We start from the raw sequence: 27646 nt of genomic DNA, 5'->3' as shown, positions 1-27646 counted from the left end.
ACAGTCTTCTACAAGGTATATGTTCCATTAATATTTTCAAAGAAATATGGTATTTTCGCTTTTGAATGCTTCATATTTATTTTGCTTTGCAGCAGATATTTTTTTGATATTATGCTTGCATATCTACTTGTATGATTAGGATTATTGAAAAGTTTTTAAGGCAATGTTTTGACGTTTTAAAATTTCGTTCGCGTTCGGTGTCGTCAGCTGTCCACTTGTTTCTCAATCAAGGCCCGTGGCTGAAAGAGTAAGGGAGTGTTGGGGCTGTCTTTTACCACTGGTTTGGGCTTCATTGCTCCGACTAGGGCGTAGATCAAGAGAAAATGACCCGTAAGTATCCATGAATATTTTAGGCTAAGTTAAATTACGGTAGGTAAGTAAGAGCTACATGAAAGGAAGAAGTTGTTGAGTGTTGTGGGAATGCAGGTCGGGACCCATTAGTGGTACTGTGACATCCAGGCACGGCCTTCAACCATCCTCCCATGTCATCTGTTATTTCCGTAACGTCTGAATATAATAGTAAGGTTCAGTTATGGTAACTTATATTGATCCTTAGGCTACAGTTATGTGAAATGTGCTGTACTAATGATGGCAACAATTTTCATACGCTACAGTGAACAAAATCATGCACTGGTAATTCCCATCGAGCTGCCAGATTTCACTTAACCTTATGACACGATCACGTTATCCCTTTGTTGATTGTAAAACTCAGGGCATTACCATAGTTACTTACGAATTTCGCATATTTCGTTCTGCCTCGATACTATACTACAATTAGAGCAAAATGAGACTAGGGAAAGTGATTGGACCATTAATTTTAAAACAAGAATATGTAAGTGATGGTAGGGAATGGTATGAATATCAGGGAAAGTGATTAAATTAATTGAATTTGGTGAAACACCTACTGATGTTAACAAAGATTATGAAAACCACCCATCCTTACCTCATGGCTAAGATACTTACCATAATTTTCAGTCTCATTGTCAAATTATATACATCATATTAGTAAATTGTCATCTGGCTAGTAATGTAAATAAACATGGTTGCTGTTGATCCTCCCTCCCCACAGCGTCTTTACATATATTCTTCAGATGCATGTCACATTAATGGGAGTGGTATAAGTTCGGTATACCGTCATAAAGAAGTAAAACTGAAAATTAGCTTTGAATATTGAGTGATTGATAGAAGTCTATTCAAGCTCCATTTTATTGTCAGCTTTGTAATGCTACTGTAGAGTTCAGTACAACATTGGTAAAAGTATTTTAGCTCTGTTTTTAAACTAACTTTGGGAAATGAATACTAAGGTAGTAGATGCTGTTCATAATTGATTTTGATTACAGGAAAAACCCCTAGAGAACTGATCTATCCTATTGATCCTATTGATACTAAATAAGTAGTGGTATGAAAGTGAAACTATGGCTGATTAATGTAAGTGTGGGTAAAGCACTTTTTAAGAAACTTAAAAACCTGTTTTAGTCCACCAAACCTTCCTTGCAGTTGATTAAATTATTCAGCATTCTTACTGAAATATACCAGTCACACTGTAAAAATGTCCCATGAACGTTTTGCTGTATGTCAATGAATAGATGAAAGTGAGCGGACATTTGATCCACATAACATAAACTTTGTACCATCAATTTGGCCATGAAGTGAGGTTTGTATAGGTTCTTTTGGCATTTTATAACTATGTCCTGCTTTCTTGGAATTAATGCCATATCTTTCCTGATGCACTTAATTAAACTGGCAATTCATCAGAAAGATCCATGTTTTCTATGTTTGGAATCTTCTTTCTAGTCTTGTGGAATTCATGTTTTATGTTTAAAGTATGATTATGTTTTATGTATAAAGTATGTTTTTTTCATTTTCACTTGTATCTTTTGATATTGAATAATCTGATGGGAGGGATACGAGCAAGAGGGGAAAATGTGGGATTAAGTAGTAATGAATGATAAATAAGCTTGTAGAATATAACAGTACCTCATGAAATAGTAAAAGATGATGAAACAAAATATTGAACAGTACATAGGATATGTGTGGTCTAATAATGATAAATTTCTGTTGTTATGAGGACTTGTGCCAATGTTTTTGTTTGTGGTTTCAGGCGTTTATGATAGGTGTTGAGTGGAAAATAAGGAATGGACACTCCTGTGTCTGTAAAAGAAGTTAACATGTCAAAATAGAAATTAGTTCCTATCTGTTAGATTTGACATTTTTTAATGCTGTTTTGATTGTATTTAAATGTAGTAATGAAATGTTTTTTAAATAGTGTCTGGCAAGACTAGGAATCTTAAGGGAAGCAAAGTTTTTGGAAGTTTATGATGAACGTTTTTTCCTAAGGAATCAATATGATATTACGAATTTCTGATTGATGGTGTCATTCTTGGCATCTTTTATAGATCAGTGCGATATAAGTGGCTTTTCTAGGTGTATATCTTTACGTTGATTCTCGCTGCTTAATTGAACCCTGCATGCTGAGGCTGGGTGGTTGCTGAGTTAGTGATATGCAATAATATCTTTCTATGGTCACTCATCATCCTCAATCCATGTAAAAGCAAACACATTCTGATGAACTTTTATGGGAGGAAATTGAGCAGATCTTGTTAGATTCAGAGCACCAGGAAGATGATCCTGAACTGATAATGATTATATGTCTTAGGATTGTGTGGACTGATTATTATGGATGCTGGCTCTTTCAGCACTGAAAGTGTTTAGGTGTTCCTTGTACATGTGGAGCCACTGTTGCCAATGTTTACTCTGGAACTACAAAAGAAAAGTGTTTGCACTTTCTCATTATTCTTATATGATTTATATAGATATTTACTTATCTCTGCCTGTGGAAAGTGATTTCATGGACTTGGCATTGAGAGTTATCAAGATAAGGCAGTATCAATTACATATAGGTATTAACTTTGCAGTATTACTTTAGGAATAAATAGTGTTCATTAATTATATTGTATTTAATTTATCAGCCTTCATAAATTATATTTGTATTAGACAGAGAAAGTAGAAGAGGCATTATTACATAGCCAGTTGCTTTCCATTATTTTTCTCAATAATCTAGAAATGAAGGATGTTCTGTTTTTCATTTTCATATTTATGTTATTTACCTTTATGATTCTTTTATTTTGTCTCATGTAAACAATTAATAATCATTACTTACAGGGATGCATTTTTTCATGGGTTATTTTCTTTTAGAAATTAGAAATTATTGGCCCCCCAGAGAAATTATACATGTATTGATGTGGGAAATAGAGAACCAAGAGAGGAAGAGGCATCGTTACTTAACCGATTATTCTTTATTTACCTTGCAGTATTTAAACTTGCAGTTTGGTTATTTTTCGCTGCTATGATATCATTTGTACCATGTTATGATTCACTTCTCTAATTATTGTAACAGAAATGATTCTTACTCCTTTACATCATAAAAGTTTGTTTGAAGATCACTTATGGAGTTCCTCGTATGGCAAGAGTCATAGTAAGAATGATGTATGCAAAGTGCAGGTGACAAGGACTGGGTGAGACAGTAACCTCACATGTGTCATTTTATGCATCTTCTTGCCTCTGTAGCCCTTGATCCTGCCAAGCTTAGCTTGTAGCAGCCAATGGTTGTATGGTGAGAGCTTGATGTGGTGGAGAAATACTGCAGATACACAAAACATTTTTATTTATAGAATGGTAAATGTACATTATAATGTGTATGTGCAAAACTGAAGTAAGCAAGTACAGATAAATTTTTTGTGAAAGTTTTACTGCTTCCTACTTAACACTGCATCAAAATACCTATATTAAGGTTTTGCTAAGGACTGTGTTTATTATGTATAAAGTACCAGTAAAGTACTCATTATATGGGCAACATATTTGCTGGACTTTGTCATGGAAGAAAAATTTATGTCAAGCCAAGTCACAGTCCTCTGTGGATAAAAACCCATTTACAAAAGGTGTTCCACTTAAAAGCTCTCTTCACAAAATTTTGTCTCCTTTTTGTTTCTTATTTTAATGATTTGTTTTATTACTGAAATTGCACTTTGGAAACCAAAGGTAATTTTGACATCAAAAACTTAAAAATACTAATGCATCCCAGAATTTTGCATACATAAGACAACAATTTATGAGAAAACTAAAAATGTTCTGGCTCATTTATTCCTTAGGTGCTAAGAGTAAGAAGAGAGAAATTTCCTTTGGGGAAGTGGAAAATGATGTTGACAGTCTGGGTAAAAGATCAAAATCTGACTGAAAACTTTAAGCTCTAGTATGATATTTGCTGAGGCACCCTTGATGGCAATCCTGGTAAAAAAATTAGAATCACACACAGAATTAGACCGAGAGCTTTAAGCACACTTTCCCATTGCAGTTGTGAAAAAGTGGTGTTTTGGGAAGTGGTGAGAAATATCCCTAATTTCCCTATATGTTGATAGGTTCACTGTGTGTGGATTTGCTGTATATGCCTTTGTCTCTTGATAAAAACTTGCTTTAGAATGTGAGTGTCCTTGCTTTAGAATGTGAATGCCCCAAGAGTCTGGTCCTTGAGGAGGATGCATGGGCATGTGTTTAATGATCCTATTGAAGTCTTAGGGGGGGAGGATAGCTTGAAGATTTTTGGCTCTCTCAGCACTGCTTGACTGTCTTGTTTATCAATTAGCTGTCATCCCTTTCTCTGCTTCCATCTGCTCATAGTGTAATGGTTCTGGAGCTGCAAATGAATAGAATATCTTGGTCTTTTTCTCTTTAAGGGGTATCAGGGCCTGAACATTCAGAGTTGTTAGAGGCATGCCTTCATTAGAATGAATTGAAATTAAATGGTATACAAGGGATGACATTGTACTATTGGTTTGAACCAGAGCATATGAAGCAGTAGTCTCTAGAGCATGTTTATGGATGATATGTTTAGGTTTCGGTACATTATACATGACATTGATTGGATTAAGTTAATGAGGTAATTTTTCCATTTTTTACTTGTTCCTGATACTGTTTTAACTAATATGGTAAAAACAGTTAGGTATAGAAAGAAAACTATTTGGGTTGGAAATAAATTTCTCTGAATCTTTGACCCAAGCTTCAGTTTAATGGAATGTAAACACATTATTCAGCACATATCTGAACCTTCCTCCAAACTGCTGGGTTAAGACCTAAGTCATGTATGTTTTAAGTAAGAGTGGCTCGTCTCAGAACAGATCAAGAGCAAGATCGTATTTACAGGTGGCAACCAACGTGAACTAGCTCGTGCCAAGAATGCAAGGAAGGTAATGGAAGAGAAGAAGGGGCAATCTGCTGGAAAGAAGGTGAGAATCCTGTTCTGTTATCTCAGTTTAGATTATTATCTACCTTGATTCCTTGTTATTATTATTTATTATTATCAGAATTGGAGGAAGTGAAGTGTTTTAGATATCTGGGAGTGGACTTAGTAGTGGATGGAACCATGGAAGTGGAAGTGAGTCACAAGGTTGGGCGAGAGGGTGAAGGTTCTAGGAGCGATAAAGGATGTGTGGAAGGAAAGAATGTTATCCTGTAGAGCAAAAATGGGTATGTTTGAAGGAATAGTTGTTCCAACAATTTTATATGGTTGTAAGGCATGAGCAATAGATAGGGTTGTGCGGAAGAGGGTGGATGTGTTGGAATGAAATGTTTGAGGACAATATGTGTATTAGGTTGTTTGATCGAGTAAGTAAAGTAAGGGTAAGAGAGATGTGAAATAAAAAGAGTGTGGTTGAGAGAGCAGAAGAGGGTGTGTTGAAATGTTTGGACAAGTAGAGAGAATTAGTGAGGAAAGATTGTCACAGTGGATATATGGTAGAGGTGGAGGGAACAAGGAGAAGCAGGAAACCAAACTGGAGGAGGAAGAATGAGTGAAACAGATTTTGGGATATCAGGGCTTGAACATACAGGAGGGTGAGAGGTGTGCAAGGAATAAAGTGAAATGGTACGATGTGGTATACTGGGGTCAATGTGTTGTCAGTGGACTAAACCAGGGCATGTGAAGCATCTGGGGTAAACCATGGAAAGTTCTGTGGGGTCTAGATGTAGATAGGGAGCTGTGTTTTGGTGCATTACACATGGCAGCTAGAGACTGAGTGTGAACAATGGGGCTTTTTTGTCTGTATTCCTGGCACTACCTTGCTGAAGCAAGGGAGATCAATGCTGTTTTCTTGTGGGGTGGGTTAGTGACAGGAGTGGATGAAGGCAAGCAAGTATGAATATGTACATGTGTGTGCATGTAATGTCTGCCTATGTTTATGTATATGTGTGCATATGTGGGCATTTATGTACATATATGTGGGAGACCAAATTGGAGGTGGAAAGATGGAGTGAAAAAGATTTTGAGTGATCAGGGCCTGAGCATGCAGGAGGGTGAAAGGCGTGCAAGTAATAGAGCGAATTAGAACAATGTGGTATACCAGGGTCGACATGCTGTCAGTGGATTGAACCAGGGCATGTGAAGCATCTGGGGTAAACCATGGAAAGTTCTGTGTAGCCTGGATGTGGAAAGGGAGCTGTGGTTTCGGTGCATTATTACATGACAGCTAGAGACTGAGTGTGAACGAATGGGGCCTTTGTTGTCTTTTCCTAGAGCTACCTTGCAAACATGAGGGGGGAGGGGGTTGTTATTTCATGTGTGGCGAGGTGGCGATGGGAATGAATAAAGGCAGACAGTATGGATTATGTACATTTGTATATATGTCTGTATGTGTACATATATATGTGTACGTTGAGATGTATAGGTATGTATATTTGTGTGTGTGGATGTGTATGTATATACATGTGTATGTGGGTGGGTTGGGTCATTCTTTCGACTGTTTCCTTGCGCTACCTCGCTAACGCGGGAGACAGCGACAAAGCAAATATATGTGTATATGAGTGGATGTTCCATTCTTTGTCTGTTTCCTGGTGCTCCCTCGCTGACATGGGAAACAGCTATTATGTATGGTTATGATAAAAGAATTATTATTATTATTGTTATTATTTATATTTATTTTACTTTGTCGCCGTCTCCTGCGTTAGAGAAGTAGCAAATTATTATTATTATTTTATTATCATTATTATTATTATTATTATTATTATGGGCTGTACCTGAGCAAATGACTCAGTCACAAGGGACTTTGGTTTTGGTGCATTTTATATGACAGCGAGAGAGTGGATTATGAGCAAATGAGACCATTCTTCATCTGTTCTTAGAGCTACCTTGCTATTCAAGAAGTGACAGACAATTATTAAAAAGATTATTATTATTATTACTACTAATGATTGTAAAATTATAATGCATGACAAAGAGTGAATGTTCATATGAGGCTTTTGTTTGCCTAATCGTGGTGGGAGAAGGACCAAGGTATGAAAAATAATTTTTAAAGATCAGTCATCTGTTCCTGGTGATGTCTAGCTAAGGTGGGAAAAGGTAAGCTGGTGTACAAAAATTATTAATGATTATATTATTATTATTATTAAAACTATTTCTTTCATGTTTACTGTTTCCCACAAAAGTGAGGTGGCACAAGGTTAAGAAGGGCCTCATTTGCTGATATCCACTCTTTAGCTGTCATGTATAAGGCTTTAAAACCAGAGCCTCCTATCAGTAACAAGGCCACATACCTTTCCATGTTTTCCCCTGACTGCTTCAAATGCTTTGGCTCAGCCCACTGACAGCACATCACCCATAGTGATATATCACACACTCCAGTTCACTCTGTCCCTTACACATTTAGGCTCCCTCTTCAGCTGTCTCATACATGCTGGTATTACAATCACACTTCTCTCTTACCATGTGATTTCATATTTGATCAGCTTTCCTTACACTACATACTGTCCTCAAACACTTAATTTTCAGTGCACCTACCCCTTTCTATACTTGTTTATTTATGGCTTTTGCTTCATATCCGTACAATACCAATGGAACTACTGTGCCATCAAACATACCCATCTTTTCGTGCACTGACAATGACCTGTTTTAACACACACTGCTTGGTGTGCCCAGGACCTTATCCCCCTTACCCACTTTATTGCTCATTTCAGCCTCTGTAGTGCCATTGTCTGCAGTGTTCACTCACAGGTATCTAAAAACATCCTACTTCCTCCGGCTTATCTCCTTTCAAACTCCAGCTTACTCGTTCTTTTTTACTACTAAATCTAATAACCTTACTTTTATTCACATTTAATCTATTTTCCTTTCACACAGTCATCCAAATGCAGACACCATCTTCTGCAGTTTCTTTCTTGAATATGCAACCAGCATCACATCACTTGCAAACAAGAATGACTCTCTCTCTCTCTCTCTCTCTCTCTCTCTCTCTCTCTCTCTCTCTCTCTCTCTCTCTCTCTCGCAGAATTAACTTATCAGCTTGAGATATGACAATGACCCAAATATTGCAGTGCAGCGTAACTCGCTCAAAAGATAAGGGAAATTCTTCATTAGAGAGGCCAAAAGAGAATACAAAGTGAGCATTGCATGAGATAGTAATAAAGAGCCTAAAAGATTTTGCAGATTTATCAATAATAAGAAATATATAAAGAGTGTGATAGGACCCTCAGTAAACGAGGATGGGGAATCTATTGTGGATTATAAAAGCATAGCGACAGCTCTTGACAAGTTTTTTATGCAGAAAAGCAGCAACACGAATTTTGAGACAGATAGCACTCACACGATTCAAGGATTTACTGTAGCAGAGAAGTACAACACAGATAAGTTGAAGACTAATAAAACCCCAGGTCCTGATTGTTTTTATCCATGAGTAAATAAGAACGTTAAACAAGAAATTGCGGGATCATTAACCCGTATTTTCAATAAATCTTTCCAGGTTGGAGTAGTCCCTCAGGGCTGGAAATTGGCAGACATCACTCTTATATACAAAAAGGAAAGCTGTGAATAGCATGGTAATTACCATCCTGTTAACCTCACATCAATTATATGTAAACTTCTAGAGTAGATTAGAGATAAAATCATAGCCTATCTGGAACAAGACAACCTGATCAATAATACACAGCATAGTTTTAGAAGACATAGATCATGCCTTACAGACTTGCTTGAATTTTTACGAATATTATTCAGTACTCACAACAAGACAAAAGAAATAGATATGATATTTCTGGACTTCCAGCGTGCATTCATCAAAGTCCCCAATGTTAAATTGATGTACGAATTCCAGGACTTTGGAATTACTTGTTGCATAGAAAATTGGTTTTGTGATAGGAAACAGTCATAATGAATGGAGAATCATCACTGTAGTCAGCTGTTACTAGTGGAGTCTTCCCAGGTATCTTTACTTGGGCAAATACTTTTCATTATTTATATTAATGATATCAATGGAAGGCTAAATAACGTACTGTCCTAATTTGCAGATGGCATAAAGATGGACAATGCCATTTTAACTGAAGAAGATAGGCTAAGATTACAAGAGGATCTTGATAAAATTGCTGAATGGTTTAGTAAATGGCAAGTGCTATTTATCATCAATAGATGTCAGCTATTACATGAAGGAAACTTAGGAAAAAAATTAAATATGAACTGATGTGCCTCAAGATAAAGGACACCCCTAGGGTATGAGATCAAGGAGTCACTATCTCCAGTAACTTCATACTCTCCCAGCATTGTGGTGAAACTATTGAGAAAGTAAATAGGATTAAAGGATTTATAAACAGAAACTTAATGTACAAAAGCAAGGATGTGATATTACCACTGTACCTAAGTCTAGTCATAGCACATCTCGAATATACAGTGCAGTCTTGGACCTCCCACTTCAGGATATTCTTGAATTGGAAGCAGTGCAGAAAACAGCAACTTAATTGACTCCTTCCTTATGTAAAAAATCATATAAGGAGAGACTGTGAGAATTAAACTTGTTCTCCCTAACCAAGACGTGCCTCTAGGGCAAATTAATAGAATGTTTCAAAATTCTTAAAGGCTACAGAAATGTAAATATTGAACATTTCTTTACAGTAATGCCAACATAACCAACAAGAGGAAATGGATTAAAACTTATAGAATGCTGAATTGATCTGGACTGCATAATTTTTTTTTTTTTTTTCCAGTGACATTATTGATGCGTGGAATAAGCTCCCAAAAGATGTTGTTCAGAGCAACACCCATAATATCTTCAAAAAGTTTGGTTTGATCATCACTTTACACTCTAGTATTGAATAATTCATTCAGAAATGTCAGTTGTGGCAAAAGTACTAATCCTGCAAGGTATTGTTTCCACCTGTTTTCTGTCAGGTGTGTCTGGAAGGGGTGGAGGGTGGGGAGAGAGCTATTGCTTTGGTATCTTATTATTTTACTGCTTACATTTTTTTCCCCTTTTTTCTAAGACTGCCTCACTTTGACCTTGAGTCTGTGTATCTATGTAACACTCTCTCTGAGAGCACACTGTAAACCTGCTTTTCTTTCTAAGACCATTGCATTCTCCTTTCCTACCACCCCATCCATAAACAGCCATGGTGACATCATACACCTTTACTGCTAGGCCCACCTTCACTTAGGACCATTCACCTTCCACTCTTTGTATTTCCACACATGCACTGCTTTCTTAAAAAACTCTTTGCTGCTTCTAGCAGCTTTCCTCCCACTCCTTGCATGGGGCATCATCTTCTCCCCTCTTGTATGCCTTCTCCAGATCCGTAAATGATACACACAAATCCTTGTATTTTTTAAGTATTTCTCACATTCTTCAAAGCTGACACTTGATCCACATATCCTTTCTCACTCTTGAATATACATTGTTCCCCCTCATTCTGAAGCTCTGTGCATACCACTACCCCCTTGGAAACCATTCTCTCGTACAACTTACCTGGTAAGTGCAACAGACTTGCACCTCAGTAATTTGAACATTTGTTTTTATCCTGTTTGTCTTTATTTAGTAACACTGAGCAGGCATTTTTCCAGACATGAAGGATCTCACCATTAGCTGTACCTACCATAAAAATCCAAACTAACCTATCAACATTACAGTTCCTTCCTTTCTAGAGAAATCAAATTTGAATACCTTTCACGTCATCTATCTTGCTGCACAAGAAATTTTGTCTGAAGTTTGCTGGTTCTTCCTCACCCTGATTCTAATTTGCCTTGTTTTTCCGCCCCTGCTGCTTTCTGTTGTACAGTTCTCAAACATTCACACTTCCTCCCTGCAGTTAACACCCATACACATATCTTCTCTTTCACCAGTGACTTGACTTTTGTCATCCCACCACTCGCTACCCTTTCTCATCTGCTTTCCTCCCACCTGCATGCCACTTCTCTCACACATGTCAGCACTGCTTCCTTGAATACAGTTCTTCCAATCTCCTTCTTTTCTTCTTGCTTCACTCACTTTCATCTTGCCATTGTGCACTCAGTCTCCCCAGCTCTCCGCACAAGCCTCTTTACCAAGCTTGCTCACTTTAAGCACCCTCTTTCCTCCCACATCATTTCCTCTGTTTTGAAAGCTTCTACAACCTTCACCCTTGCCTCCACCAAGTAATGATCAAACATCCCATCAGCTTCTTCTCAGCACGTGCACATCCGAAAATCTCTTTTGCACTCCTATCAGTTAGCATATAATCCAACTCTTTGTAATGCCCAATTATCATCCATCTTACTTCTCTACTCACCCATTTATACTAATGCATATCCCTCTTTTTGAACCAGACATTCACAATCACCAGTCCTTTTTCAGTACACAGCTCCACAAGCTGATTACTAATTTCATTCACATTACTGGGTACCCTGTGCCCATCATTTGTGCCTTCAACTGCCACATTGCCTGTTCTCACGTTCAAATCGCGTATCTTTTATACCCAATCTCTTGCTTCAGAATTGCTGACACACAGATCTCTTCCCAACACACTTTCCTATCACACCCACATGCATAAGTGCTCATAACCCATCTCATGCAGTTCACTTTCATCAGTGTGGGGATCATTTTCTTACACTCCTTCATACATTCTCACAACTCCTTCAGCAGAAGTGCTACCATTTCCTTAACTCTTGTTGTCACACACCCGTTACTGTTCCATTTTGACAGTTTCAAACCATTCTACCCCATTCACCATGACTTTTTTTTCTCAGAGTGTCTATCCAGGTTTCTCTTATTATTATTAGGGTAAGAGAGATGTGTGGTAATAAAAAGAGTGTGGTTGAGAGAGCAGAAGAGGGTGTTTTGAAATGGTATGGTCACATGGAGAAAATGAGTGAGGAAAGATTGAAAAAGAGGATTCATGTGTCAGAGGTGGAGGGAATGAGGAAGATGTGGGAGACCAAATTGGAGGTTGAAGGATTGAGTGAAAAAGATTTTGAGTGATCGGTGCCTGAACATGCAGGAGGGTGAAAGGTGTGCAAGGAATAGAGTGAATTAGAACAATTCAACCAGAGGATGTGAAGTGTTTGGTGTAAACCATGGAAAGTTTTGTAGGGCGTGGATGTGGAAAGGGAGCTGTGGTTTCGGTGCATTATACATGAAAGCTAGAGACTGAGTGTGAACGAATGTGGCCTTTGTTGTCTTTTCCTCGTGCTACCTCGCATGCATGCGTGGGAGGGGTTGTCGTTTCATGTGTGGCGGGGTGGCAACGGGAATGAATAAAGGCCGATAGTATGAATTATGTACATGTGTATATATGTATATGTCTGTGAATGTATTTATATGTGTGTGTGTGTGTGTGTAGACGTGTGTGTTTATGCATGTGTATGTGGGTGGGTTGGGCCTTTCTTTCATCTGTTTCCTTGTGCTACTTTGCTAACTCGGGAGATAGCGACATAGTATAATAAAAAAAGAATATAAGTATAATATTATACTTAGTCGCTGTCTCCCGCGTAAGCGAGGTAGTGTAAGGAAACAGACGAAAGAATGGCCCAACCCACCCACATACACATGTATATACATGAACGCCCACACACGCACATATAAATACCTATACATTGCAACATTTATATACATATATATACACATATATATACACGTGCACATTCATACTTGCTTCCTTCATCCATTTCCGTTGCCACCCCGCCACACATGAAAATATTACCATTATTTATACCAGGGTCAATGTGCTGTCAATGGACTGAACCAGGGCATGTGAAACGTCTGAAGTAAACCATGGAAATGCGCTAGGTCCTGGATGTGGATAGGGACCTGTGGCAGTGCATTACAAATAGAGTGTGAGCAAATGTGGCCATTTTTGTTTGTTTTCATGGCACTACCTCACGATGCAGGGGATAGTGATGCTGTTTTTTGTGGGACTGGATAGCATCGAGAATGGATGAATGCAAACAAGTATGAATATGTATTTGTGTATATTTGTATAGTATATGTGCATGTCCTCTGGGGATAGGGGAGAAAGAATACTTCCCACATGTTCCCCGCTTGTCGTAGTAGGCAACTAAAGGGAGCAGGAGCGGAGGCTGGAACACCCCCCCCCCCCTGTATTTAAATTTCTAAAAAGGGAAACAGAAGGAGTCAAGCCTTCGAGTGCTCATCCTCCTCGAAGGCTAAGATTGGGGTGTCTGAATGTGTGTAGATGTAACTAAGATGAGAAGAAAGGAGAAATATAGAGTATGTTTGAGGTAAGAAACCTGGATGTTCTGGCTCTGAGTGCAATGAAGCTCAAGGGTATTGGGGAAGATTGGTTTAGGAAAGTCTTGGGAGTAAAGTCAGGGGTTGGTAAGAGGACAAAGGCTAAGAAAGGAGTAGCACTACTCCTGAAGCAAGAGTTGTGGGAGCATATGATAGAGTGTAAGAAAGTAAATTCTAGATTGATATGAGTAAAACTGAAAGTGGATGGAGAGAAGGCTGATTATTGATGCCTGTGCATCTGGTCATGAAAAGAAAGATCATGAGGGGCACGTGTTTTGAGAGCAGCTGAATGTGTGGGGTAGCAGATTTGATGCATGAGACCAGGTTATAGTGATGGGTGATTTAAATGTGAAGATGAGTAATGTGGCAGTTGAGGGTATAATTGGTGTACATGGGGGTGTTCAGTGTTGTAAAGGGAAATGAAGAACTTGTGGATATGTGTGCTGAAAGAAGATTGGCGATTGGGAATTCCTGGTTTAAAAAGAGAGATATACATAAGTATACATATGAGTAGGAGAGATGGTCAGAGGGCATTATTGGATTGTGTTATTTGATAGGCATGTAAAAGAGAGTCTTTTGGATGTGCTGAGAGGGGCAGCTGGAGGGATGTCTGATCACTATCTTGTGAAGGTGAAGATTTGTAGAGGTTTTCAAAAAAGAAGAGAGAAATTTGGGGAGAAGAGAGTGGTGAGAGTAAGTGAGCTTGCAAAGGAGACATGTGTGAGGAAGTTCCAAGAGAGATTGAGTGTAAAATCACAAAAGATGAGAGCAAATGACATGAGGGGAGTAAGTGAGGAATGGGATGTATTTAGGAAAGCGGTGATGGCTTGCCCAAAAGATGCATGTGGCATTAGAAAGGTAGGAGGTGGGCAGATTAGAAAGGGTAGTGAGTGGTGGGATGAAGAAGTAAGGTTGTTAGTGAAAGAGAAAAGAGAGGCGTTTGGACGATACTGGCAGGGAAGTAGTGCAAATGAATGGAAGACTTATAAAAGAAAGCGGCAGGAGGTCAAGAGGAAGGTGCTAGGGTTGAAAATGAGGTCAAGTGAGAGAGTATCATTATATTTTAGGGAGAATAAAAAGATGTTTTGGAAGGAGGTAAATAACGTGCATAAGACAAGAACAAATGGGCACATTGGAGAAGGGGGCAAGTGGGGAGGTAATAACAGGTAGTGATGAAGTGAGAAGTAGATGGAGTTAGTATTTTGAAGTATTGATTATAGAGTAGCAGATATAGGGTGTTTTCGTTGGGTTCATGTGTGAAGTGAGAGGTTCAGGGAAAATGGTTTGGTAAAGGGAGAAGAGTAGTGAAAGCTTTGTGGAAGATGAAATCCGGCGAGGCAGGGCGTTTGGATGGTATTGCAGTGGAATTTATTGAAAAAGGGGGTGACTGTGTTGTTGATTGGTTGGTAAGGATATTCATTGTATGTATGGACCATGGTGAAGTGCCTGAGGATAGGTGGAATGCATGCATAGTGCCATTGTACAAAGGCATAGGGGATAAAGGTGAGTGTTCAAACTACAGAGGCATAAGTTAGTTGAGTATTCGTGGGAAATTGTATGGGAGGATATTGATTGAGAGGGTGGAGGCATATACAGAGCATCAGATGGGGTAAGAGCAGTGTGGTTTCACAAGTGGAACAGGATGTGTGGATCAGGTGTTTGCTTTGAAGAATGTATATGAGAAATACTTAGAAAAACACATGGATTTGTATGTAGCATTTATAGATCTGGAGAACTATGAAAGGGTTGATAAAGATGCTTTGTGGAAGGTTTTAAGATTATATGGTGTGGGAGGTAAGTTGCTAGCTGATAAGATTTTACTAAGGATGTAAGGCATGTGTACGAGTAGGAAGAGAGGAGAGTGATTGGTTCCCTGTGAATGTGGTCTGCAGTAGGGGTGTGTGATGTCCCCATGGTTGTTTATTCTGTTTTTGGATGGGGTAGTTGGGAGGTAGATGCAAGAGATTTGGAGAGAGGGGCAAGTTTGCAGTCTGTTGGGGATGAGAGGGCTTGGGAAGGGAATAGGTTGTTGTTCGCTTATGATACAGTTCTAGTGGCTGAATCGTGTGAGAAACTTGCATTAGTTGATGACTGAGTTTGGAAAAGTGTGTGAAAGGAGAAAGTTGATTGTAAATGTGAGTAAGAGCAAGGTTATTAGGTTCAGTAGGGTTGAGGGACAGGTTAATTGGGATGTAATTTAGAATGGAGAAAAATTGGAGGAAGTGAAGTGTTTTAGATATCTGGGAGTGGACTTGGCAGTTGATGGAACCATGGAAGTGGAAGCAAGTCACAGGGTGGGGTTTAGGGGGCAAAGGTTCTGGGACCGATAGAGAGTGTGTGAAAGGAGAGAACATGATCTTGGAGAGCAAAATGGGTATGTTTGAAGGAACACTAGTTCCAACAATGCTAATGGTTGCGAGGGATGGGCTATAGATTGGATTGTATGGAGGAGGGTGGATATTGAAAAGGAAGTGTTTGAGGACAATATGTGTTGTGAGGTGGTTTGATCGAGTAAGTGATGAAAGGATAAGAGAGATGTGTGGAAATAAAAAGAGTGTGGTTGAGAGAGCAAAAGAGGTTTTCTTAAAATGAAAATGGTTTGGACGTGGAGAGAATGAGTGAGGAAAGATTGACGAAGAGGATATATGTGTCAGAGGTGAAGGAACAAGGAAAAGCTGGAGACCAAATTACCAAATTAGATGTGGAAAGATGGAGTGAAAAAGATTTTGAGTAATCGGGACCTGAACATACAGGAGGGTAAGGGGCATGCAAGGATTAAAGTGAATTGGAACGATGTATACCGAGGTCAATGTGCTGTCATTGGGTTGAATCAGGGCATGTGAAGCATCTGGGGTAAATCATGGAAAGGTCTGTTGGGTGTGGATGTGGATTAGAGAGCTGTGGTTTCGGTGCATTGCACGTGACAGCTAGAGACAGAGTGTGAATGAATGGGGCTGTTTTACCTGGAGCTGCGTCGTTGAAAAGGGGGTAGTGATGCTGTTTCCTTTGGAAAGGGGTGGCAACAGAAATGGATGAAGAGAAGCAAGTATGAATATGTAAATGCACGTGTGTGTATGTATATGTATGAATACGTGTTTACATGGGCCTTTATATATGTGTGTGTGTGTGTGTGTGTGAGTATATAAGTGGATGAGTCATTCTTCATGTTTCCTAGTGCTACCTTGCTGCTGCAGGAAACAGGGATTATGTATGGTAATAATGATATGGTTATTCATGTATATATATATGTTTATTTGTGTGGATGGGCCATTCTTCGTTGGTTTACTGGTGCTACTTCGCTTTCGTGGGAAATGGTGATCAGGTGTTATGATAAGATAATATAGATATGTACATGTGTATGTATGTAATGTCTGCGTATGTGTATTTATATATTATGTATATGTGCATATGTTGGCATTTATGTATATATATGTGTGTATGCGAGTGGATGGGCCATTCTTCGTCTGCTTCATGGTGCTACCTCACTGTCGCAGGAAACCGATTATGTATAACAAATTATATTATTATTATTGTTATTATTATTATTATTATTAAATGACATTGTCTTAGTCAGTCTCTCTGTAAGCTTTTAATGAAATGCAGGATCTGTTTCTTTTTATGTTTTGTTTAAGCTATATACTAGAGGGTTGTGACTCAAGATTTTTTACTCTTTCTTTTATAGATGACGAATGATGATCCACTTTTTTCATTTAATTTGCAAGGTGACGACAGTTGCAATAGAAGTCAACATGAAAAGCAGCACTTTGTGTAGCGTGTTGTAATGCATATATACAATAATGTTGGAGATGCTGTTCTGTCTTAATGTGGGCTTTTACTTGTGGACCTTTCCTTAGATCTTTAATAATCACGCATCTCTCATACAAACTCATTCTTCATTCAGCTTATCCTCTTTATTTGAAATGCTTGCTCTTAGTAAAACTAATTTATGAATTGTTTGCTATTCACATTATCCTAATGATTGAAAACATAAGAGCATTATAGCTCTTTCTTGCATTATTTAATGACTACTGATTTCTTATAGCCATGTTTGCTAAATACCATATCCAAACTTTTTGGCTACCATTTATCCCTTCAGAGTGAGGTGGCTGAGACTCTCTCAAAAGGTAACCTCACTTTGCATTTGCTTTTTATGTTTTTCCAACATGCATCTCCAGAGCAACTTAGCACTCAGGTTAACTGTTGGATGTATAAGTTGAAATGCATTACATTGATTTATTTTTTTTATTATTATACTTTGCCGCTGTCTCCCGCATTAGCGAGGTAGCACAAGGAAACAAACGAAAGAATGGCCCAACCCACCCACATACACGTCCACACATGCACATATACGTACCTATACATTTCAGTGTATACATATATACATATATACACATACATAATTCATACTTGCTGCCTTTTTTTTTATTCCTGTCGCCACCCCGCCACACATGAAATGACAACCCCCTCCCCCGCATGCACGTGAGGTAGCGCTAGGAAAAGACAACAAAGGCCACATTCGTTCACACTCAGTCTCAAGCTGTCATGTATAATGCACTGAAACCACAGCTCCCTTTCCACATCCAGGCCCCACAAAACTTTCCATGGTTTACCCCAGTCGCTTCACATGCCCTGGTTAAATCCATTGACAGTACATCAACCCCGGTATACCACTTTGTTCCAATTCACTCTGTTCCTTGCAAGCCTTTCACCCTCCTGCATGTTCAGGCCCCAATCGCTTAAAATCTTTTTCACTCCAATTTGGTCTCCCACTTCTCTGCATTCCCTCCACCTCTGACACATATATCTTCTTTGTCAATCTTTCTTCATTCATTCTCTCCATGTGACCAAACCATTTCAAAACACCCCCTTCTGCTCGCTCAACCACGCTCTATTTTTATTACCACTCACCTCTCTTACCCTTTCATTACTTACTTGATAAAACCACCTCACACCACATGTTGTCCTCAAACATCTCATTTCTAACACATCCACCCTCCTCCGCACAGCCCACGCCTCGCAACCGTATAACATTATTGGAACCATTATTCCTTCAAACATACCCATTTTTGCTTTCCGAGATAATGTTCTCGCCTTTCTCACATTTTTCAATGCTCCCAGAACTTTCGCCCCCTCTCCCACCGTGTGACTCACTTCCGCTTCCATGGTTCCATCCGCTGCCAAATCCACTACCAGATATCTAAAACACTTCACTTCCTCCAGTTTTTCTCCATTCAAATTTACCTCCCAATTGACTTGTTACTCAACCCTACTGTACCTAATATCTTTGCTCTTATTCACATTTACTCTCAGCTTTCTTTCGCACACTTTACCAAACTCAGTCACCAGATTCTGCAGTTTCTCACCCGAATCAGCCACCAGCACTGTATCATCAGCAAGCAACAACTGACTCACTTCCCAAGCCCTCTCATCCACAACAGACTGCATACTTGCCCTTATCATCAAAACTCTTGCATTCACCTCCCTAACAACCCCATCCATAAACAAATTAAACAACCATGGAGACATTGCGCACCCCTGCCACAAACCAACATTCGCTGAGAACCAATCACTTTCCTCTCTTCCTGCTCGTGCACATGCCTTTCATCCTCAATAAAAACTTTTCACTTTTATATTGATACAGCAATTATAAGTCATGCTCATTCATTTCTAGAATGTTTCAGCTAGACTTCTCTTCACCTTTTTCTCATTAGCTCTTGGTGTATATGGTCCTGATGGCATCTATCCCATTGCACTGAAAGAGTGTGTGTCTGAACTTGCATCTGTGCTTACCCGTTTGTTCTGTTTCTGTTTAATAACCAAAACTTTTCCTTCTCCATGGAGACATGCTTTGATACATCCCACCCCTGAGAAGGGTAACAGTTTTGACCCCTCTAACTATTGTCCTTTTGCTTTGACATCTACCATTTCCAGAGTCTTTGAATCTCAACTCCCATATCCTCAAACACTTCAGAAATCACAGTCTTCTGTTTGATCACCTGTATGGGTTTTGTAAGGCAAGATCCACTGGTGATATTTTCCTATCTTACTAATGTTTAGTCATCTTCCCTGAAAGATACTGGGGAGTCATGTGTAGTTGCCCTTGACATATTTAAGGCTTTTGATGGTGTGGCATCGGGGTCTCATCTCTAAGTTCACCCTTTTTTTGGCTTCCCTCTCCTCTCTTTGCCCCTTTATATCTAGCTTCCTCTCCAGTCATTCTATCTCTGTGGTTGTTGATGGTTCAGCCTCCCCCTTTTCTCCATCATCAGTGGTGTCCCACAAGCTTCTGTCATGTCCCGTACACTTTTTCTTGTTTTTTTCAATGATTTCCTCTCCACAAATAATCGAATGCACTCATTCTCTGATGACTCAGCACTGCATTCATCAACATCCCTCAATTCTACTGCTCCTTCTTACACTCAATCTACATCTCGTTTTGACCCAGCTTCCTCAATAGACTCGGACTGGATATCTTGGCAAGGTACTCAAAATCTTAAGTTAATGACTTCAAGACCCAATTTCTACTCGGCTCTATGTAAATTCCTCCCAACTCTCGGCTTTCTTTTGACAGTTCCGTAACTCTACCTCTTGATTCAATGAACATACTTGGTATTAATGTTACATCATTTTTTTTTTTTTTTTTCCCCACATTACAGGAATAGCTAAGTCTGCCTATAAGAAACTTCGTGTCCTGTTTAGATGTCAAAACTTCTTTTCTGAGCAGTTGCTCTGTTTATACAAGGGATTGATTTGTTCTTGTATGGAGTACTGCTCTCACATTTGGGGTGGTTCTAGCTATGTATCCTTAGTTGACAGAGTTGAGTCCAAAGCAATCCATCTTATTTGGTAACTTCCAAACTTACCCCCTTTGCCCTATGCCACAGTGTTGGTTCTTTTTCCCCTCTTTTATAGGTATTACTTTGATTTTTGCTCCCTAGAGCTGGCTGCTTGTGTCCCCCCACCTTTAGCTAGACCATGCAATACTCAGCAAGCTGCTGCATCTCATTATTATTGTGTGGCCACCAGCAACTCGAGGGTTGGCCATTTTGATGTCCGCTTCTTTCCCTCCACATGTCTTTTCCAATAACTATGACCTGGGACATTTTAAAATACAGGTCTCATGTTCTCAAAAATTCATTGATGCTTTCATTTGTCTTTTCCTTTTCCGTTTCCTAATTATCTCTATATTTTGATTAAGGCCCGGCCTTGATGTGGACTTTTGTTTGTGACTGAAGCCTTCAACATATAAGTGACCCCTCATTTGAAATCCTTCAGTTTTATTATCTTTACTATGACACATCCCTGATATGGGTGGATGAGGGCATTTTGTTTGTTCTCTTTACTGCTTGTGTGCTCTTCTTACTTGGCTGTGGGTCACTAGAGATTATTATTCTCAAGTCTTCTTTTTGTACCTTTTGTAGCTTAAGAGATTTCCCACTGTACTTTGTGTTTTCTGCTTTACCACCAGTATGTAAAACTTTACATTTATTGATATTAAAATTCATTTGCCACCTATGTGCCTAGCCCATCAGTATGTCTATGTCCATTTGAAGCTGTAGATGTTCAATTTCTGTCGTGTATATATATATATATATATATATATATATATATTTTATTATACTTTGTCGCTGTCTCCCGCGTTTGCGAGGTAGCGCAAGGAAATAGACGAAAGAAATGGCCCAACCCCCCCCATACACATGTATATACATACGTCCACACACGCAAATATACATACCTACACAGCTTTCCATGGTTTACCCCAGACGCTTCACATGCCCTGCTTCAATCCACTGACAGCACGTCAACCCCGGTATACCACACCTCTCCAATTCACTCTATTCCTTGCCCTCCTTTCACCCTCCTGCATGTTCAGGCCCCGATCACACAAAATCTTTTTCACTCCATCTATCCACCTCCAATTTGGTCTCCCTCTTCTCCTTGTTCCCTCCACCTCCGACACATATATCCTCTTGGTCAATCTTTCCTCACTCATTCTCTCCATGTGCCCAAACCACTTCAAAACACCCTCTTCTGCTCTCTCAACCACGCTCTTTTTATTTCCACACATCTCTCTTACCCTTACGTTACTCACTCGATCAAACCACCTCACACCACACATTGTCCTCAAACATCTCATTTCCAGCACATCCATCCTCCTGCGCACAACTCTATCCATAGACCACGCCTCGCAACCATACAACATATATATATATATATATATTTCCCAACTTAGTATTGTCTCCAGATTTTGATATCTTGCAGAGCATTTCATTACCAATATCATTAATATATATATGAGAAAGAGAACCGGTCCTAAGACTTAAATCATTATGAGGCTTAACTAGTGATTGCTGCTCTTTGTGAATGGTCAGTCAACTGATTTCCAAACTAGAAATGGTCGAGGTGAGAAGGGGAGACGGAAGGAATAAAGTTTTGAGTGCTGGGGCCCTGAACATGCTGAAGGCCAAAAGTCATTCATGGGATAGAGTGAATTGGAATGATGTGGTATACAGTGGGAAATTTGCTATCAGTCGACAGAACCAAGGTGTATGAAGCAGTTAGGAAAACCGTAGAAATGTCTATGGGGCTCGGTTGTGGATAGGGTCTGTATTTTCAATGCATTGCATTGAAAATACAATGGGAAACTGCAAATGTTTTTTTAATGTGTTTGAGTTGGGGATTCATGGCAAATGGTTTTCTGAAAAGTAAAAGATAGTACAAGCCTTGTATACATGAAAAATGGCAAGGCAGCTGGAGTGGATGCTTGTGTGGATGAATTTCTTAAGAGAGTGACTCCTTAACTAGTTAGTTAGGATTTTCAGTGTATGTGTAGATTATAGCGAGGTTCCTAAGGAATGGCAGAATGCACGTACTGTGCCATTGTTTAAGGGCAAGGGAGACATCATAAAGATGAGTGTTCAAATTACAGAGGTATAGGTTGGTCTGTTGTATCTGGTAAATTGTTTGGAAGAACAGTGATTGAGAGGGTGTTAGCGTGCACAGCATATGATATTGGGGAGGAATAATGTTGATTCAGGAGTGGTAGAGGATGTGCGGATCAGGTGTGACCTTTGAAGAATGTGTGAGAAATACTGAAACAAGGATTTGTTTATGGTATTTGTGGATCGAAAGAAAGCATATGATGGGGTTGATACAGACGCTTTATGGAAGGTGGTGTAAATATATGGTATGAGAGAAAAGATGTTTAAAGCAGAAGTTTTTAATTGAAGAGTGAGGCATGTGTGTGAGTAAGTAGAGAGGAGGTGGAGTTGTCCCAGGTGAAAGTGGGTCTGCTTCAGGGGTGTGTTGTGTTACCATGGCTGTTTAATCTGTTTATAGATGGGGTGGTGATGTAAATGCAGTGGTCTTGTAGAGAGGAACAAGTAAGTAGTTTGTTAGGGATGTGGGAGTTACCTGGGAGGTAAGTCAGTCATTGGTTGCTGATAACATGGCACTGGTGGCAGATTCAAAAGCAAAACTTCAGTTGGTGACTGAGCTTGGGAGAGAATGTAGAGTAAGTTAAGAGCAAACATGAATAAATTATGGGTTGTTAGGTTCAGCAGTGCAGAGCTGGGGTGTGAGTTTAAATGGAGAGAACTGAGAGGAAGTGAAGTGTTTTAGATACCCTGGAGTGGACATGGCAACAAGTGGAACCATGGAAGTTGAGGTGAGTCATAGGGTGGGCGAGAGGGCAAAATTTCTGGGACCATTGAGGAGCATGTGGGAAGAGAGGTCACTGTCTGGGAAGATGCAGATGGGTATGTTTAAAGGTTCAGTGTTCCTTAGAGTGATGTGTGGATGCAAGGGGTGGATTTATAGATAAGACTGTGGAAGAGGGTGAATGTGTTGGAAATTTAATGTTTGAGGACAGTACTTGGTGTGAGGAGGGTTAATCAATTAAGAAATGATTGGGTAAGGGAGAAATGTGATAATAAGAAGAGTATGGTTGAAAGAGGTGAAAAGGGTGTGTTAAAATGGTTTGGACACATGGAGAAAGTAAGTGAGGGGAACTTGACAAAGATGAAATATTTATCAGAAGTGAAGGAGAGAGAGAGAAGGAGATGCAATTGGAGATGAAAGGATGGAGTGGATAAAGTTTTGATTGCTTGGGGGCCTGGACATCAAGGACTGAACCATGGCATATAAAGCAGCCAGGGGAAACCACTGAAAGGTCAGTGGGGGGGGGGGGGGGGGGGGTGTTGTGGATTGGGGGCTATGGTTTCAGTGCATTAGTGCACTCCAATAATGTGTAGATGTTTCAGCACAACATGCAAAAATTTCAAAGTCACTTAAACCTGATCATCAAGTGAGTTTCCACTACTTTTGTATTATTTTTTAATTATACCTACAAATCAAAATTGATTACTGACTATTACTTTTTATCATAATGTATATACATTAAATTTTAATATTATTATAGTATGATTCATTGACAATTTTTTCATAACTGTAAGACTGTAAGAGCTTGTAGAATTATCAGCTGTACCAGTCAGACACATTATTGTCAACATCAGGCAGGTGGTGGCAACACAGCATCCTACCTCACTTTTGTTAACTTGACGTTTTGGAAGTTATTGTCCATAAAATCTATTTACATGATCCCAAGACAGATGTGTCAGATAATTCAGAATCACCGTCTGGCTGGTTCTTTAATTCTAGCTAGAAGATGATGAGAAAAGTCATGAAAATGTGCTGTTTTTGGCATGGCTGGAGGATGACTGACTTTGAGGAGAAATTGCTATGCACTGCCACCTCAGCTGCTACCTAGGCTTGGCATGTGGCCTTGATTTTGAAGTGCAAAACTTGATGCATAAATATCTCTCAAGAAGCTTTGCTCTGCTCATGTAGATGATTATCTAAAGATGTTAAGGAGTTAGCATCCATAGTAAGTTTAATGCAGTGGCTTGCCTTATATTATGTGGTTAACTCATAGTAATGTTAACAAGCAACTAGCTCTCGGGTGAAGGAATGTAAACATCAATAAAGAAAGAAAGATGACTATTGATTTGATATATTGAAAGTGGATTAAGTTTTGATATCAGTTTGGGAGGTATGGTATATAATTCTGATACATGGAATTAGGGCCCTCATAGTTATTAGAGCAGCACTGACCTTTATGCAGGGTTGAATCAGTGATGTGGATTCATTATTACTCAGACTGTCTTCCTCTCTCCTTTATCTAATTTGCTACCTCTAATCCTGTAATGCCATTAGCTATGTCTTTCTTTGCTGCAAATCATTTATTTGTTTAATACTTGGAAGTTCTCTTCCCATATACATGCATGTGTCTGGGCAACCTTACTGCCTGTTTTTAAATGGCTTGAAATTTTCCACCACAGTTTCAAGGCTAAGTTATGGGTTGGGAAAGGGATCACATATGGGTGCCAAATGATTTCACAGGATGTATTAAAGTTACCCTCCAGTCTTGAGAGAGGAAGATATTACACAGTTTGTGTTGATGTTGCCACCATTGCCATAGATTTCTGTATTTATGCTGATATAGTGTTTATGAAATACCTGTATAGATGTTACTGGTAAGTAGATGTATATTTTTCTTTTTCTTTCATACCTGTTCGCCATTTCCTGTCTCAGCGAGGTAGCTTCAGGAACATATGACTGAGCCTTAGAGGAAAAAATCCTTACTTGGCTCCTACCTCTTTACCTTTTTTTGGAAAGTAATAATTCAGGATGGAAGGATTTCCAACTCAGCTTCCTGCCCTTCTTTGTCGCCTTTCATGACAAACTGGAGATAAGTGGGTAGTATTCTTTCTGTCCTGTCCCCTGGAATATATGTATGTATAATATTGATTATAATAGAATAAAAACAAAATAGATCTGCATTAGTATATTATGTAGAAAAGGGTGAAAATTTTGAACTTACATGGTGGCAACAACATCCACTGTTATATGTAATATTGGTGGCACAGCAGCTTGTCTTTGGATTTTTTATGTTGGCCATTTACTTTTATATTGATTATCTCAGTTTTGGAGGGTAAGAATTCTTCATATAAGTAGAAGAAAATTGTTGCACAGGCTTGGAGGGAAGACTTGTTCTTGAGGTAAATGGGTTAAACTACTCTTACAAATTTCATCTCTTTCTCAAATAGTTCATGTTTCATTTCATCCTAGGCATTGGTTGAGAATGTGTGTAAGTGATGTTCAGAGGCTTATTGTACATGATCCTTCCAGTTAAACTAGGAATAGAGTAATGATGATAGGTAGATGCATAAGTTTTGAAGACTTAAGTAAAATCACTCACTCGCTTGTCTCCTGTCTACACCTATTTCAGCTCCTTCCAAAGTAGCTTGTTATTCTCCCATATCTTCTCTCATTCTCCTTTTCTTTTATTCATTTGTGCAGACTTTATAGCTTTCTTATTTTGGGCCTTCATCATTTACTATTGCCTTTCATTACTGTTTTCATTAAGATTTACCTACTCATTGGTTTTTCATTGAATTAAAATTGCACTATGCACCCATAATTACTGATTCAGTAAGGGCACATGAGGATAATTATTCTTTATCAACTGACTGAAATGGAAATTATGTTTAATAGACATAAAAGTAAAGCCATAAAGAAATGGATGCATTTATTAGATGTTTGTTAAGTGAAATGGCTGTATACATTGAATAATGAGTATGGAAGATGTTTTGCATATGTCATCCAAGAAACCCAGATTTTTGTTAGGAGAAGGTTTTCTAACATACTTTATTTTCTTGCAGGACGGGAATAAGGGTCTAACCCTTGAAGCCCGCAAGCAGCGAGATGCTGATATGATGAGGCTGAAGCAACAGAAAGCTGCCACAAAAAAGGAAGTAGAAACTAAGAAGTAACTGCAAAGATATGAAACATCTCTGCCAAGCTGCTTGTGTGAATCCATTCATCTTTTTTGACACAGGAACATGATATACAGGTTCAGATTAGTGGGCTACTTCATTCAGCATTGGATAGGTTTCCCTTCCTATTCTTGTCGTATATAAGGACATCTGCTGTAGAGGACTGACAGAACCAGAGTACTAAAATGGACATGGTTAAAAGTGGGATAAAAGTAGGTGAACCATACAGATTTGCTCCTGTAAGGTGGGTTTTGGTTGTTCTACATTACATTATGGACTTTGTGTGGTACTTGTTCTCGTTTACTACAAGTGATTGGATTATTCATTATCTAACATCATGGTACTGAAAAAGAAAATTTCCTTCATTTTTTGTAGTTTTGTTAGGCAAGTAAATCTTGGTAGAAATTTATTGGCTCATGGGCGTTTATTCTGTTCAGTATAAGAACTTTTCCTTTATTGTTACAAGCACCAAATATAATGAACTTGGTTAAGAGCTGTTTTTGCTTTTTAAAAGCTTATCATTAAAGTGAGATTAAAAAAAATTAGTTTTATTGTTGGAAAACCAACACAAGTACATCAGTGTTAAATCATGATTTTCAGATGACTGATGAAAAATTTTAATGCTGCTTTTACTACCAAGGTATGCCAATTTTTACACTTGGACACTTTTATATTAAAAGTATGAACCTTTAGGTACTGACTGTCTTCAAAAGTTAACTTTTCTTGAGAATACCCATGTTGAGCTGTGTAGCTATGGTTCAAAATTAGTAATTTTGAAAAATAATGACCTCATGATTTAGTTGTCATTTGGATTTTTATTACTTATGTATGCACACAAATGTATCTGATCATGATGAAGTGATCACTGATATATGAAGTACCTATTGCTGAAGAGTTGTGTTCCAGCTTCTCAATGTAAGAGATGCCTTCCAATGTCTAGCAATGTGGAAGACCATCCATAAGATTCAGATATTTTTAAGTATTATCATTTATTTATAGAACTGATAAGAAATTCACTGCCATATTATCGTTGCCCTCAATACCTACATCGTTGTCCATGTCAACTGTTGCTGCATCATCTGAGGATTTTCGTAATGTTAAAATTGTATGTGGTTGAAGCAGTCATAATTTGGCAGTATAATTCACCTACTGGTTGCTAGCATAGATACAATTCCAAATACACAGTGATTATCCTACCCATCTTATTTACTTTTTTAAGTAAAATGATATACTAGTATGTTAGTTTTATTGATACCCATTAGCAAATTTGTAATTTATCAGCAC

General features: G+C 38.7%; 1 long non-coding RNA gene across 1 annotated transcript; it reads left to right on the top strand.

Annotated features, from left to right (window-relative positions):
* LOC139752798 (uncharacterized) lies at positions 1 to 27597 on the top strand. The gene is made up of 5 exons (XR_011713589.1): positions 1 to 15; positions 208 to 330; positions 5197 to 5279; positions 25119 to 25279; positions 26249 to 27597. It is a non-coding gene; the product is annotated as an uncharacterized lncRNA (long non-coding RNA).
* Positions 27598 to 27646: the final 49 nt, after the last annotated feature.

Source organism: Panulirus ornatus, chromosome 13 (genome assembly GCF_036320965.1).
Source record: "Panulirus ornatus isolate Po-2019 chromosome 13, ASM3632096v1, whole genome shotgun sequence".
NCBI lineage: Eukaryota > Metazoa > Arthropoda > Malacostraca > Decapoda > Palinuridae > Panulirus > Panulirus ornatus.
Note: the sequence above shows the minus strand (reverse complement) of the source record. Positions and strands in the feature narration are given on the sequence as shown.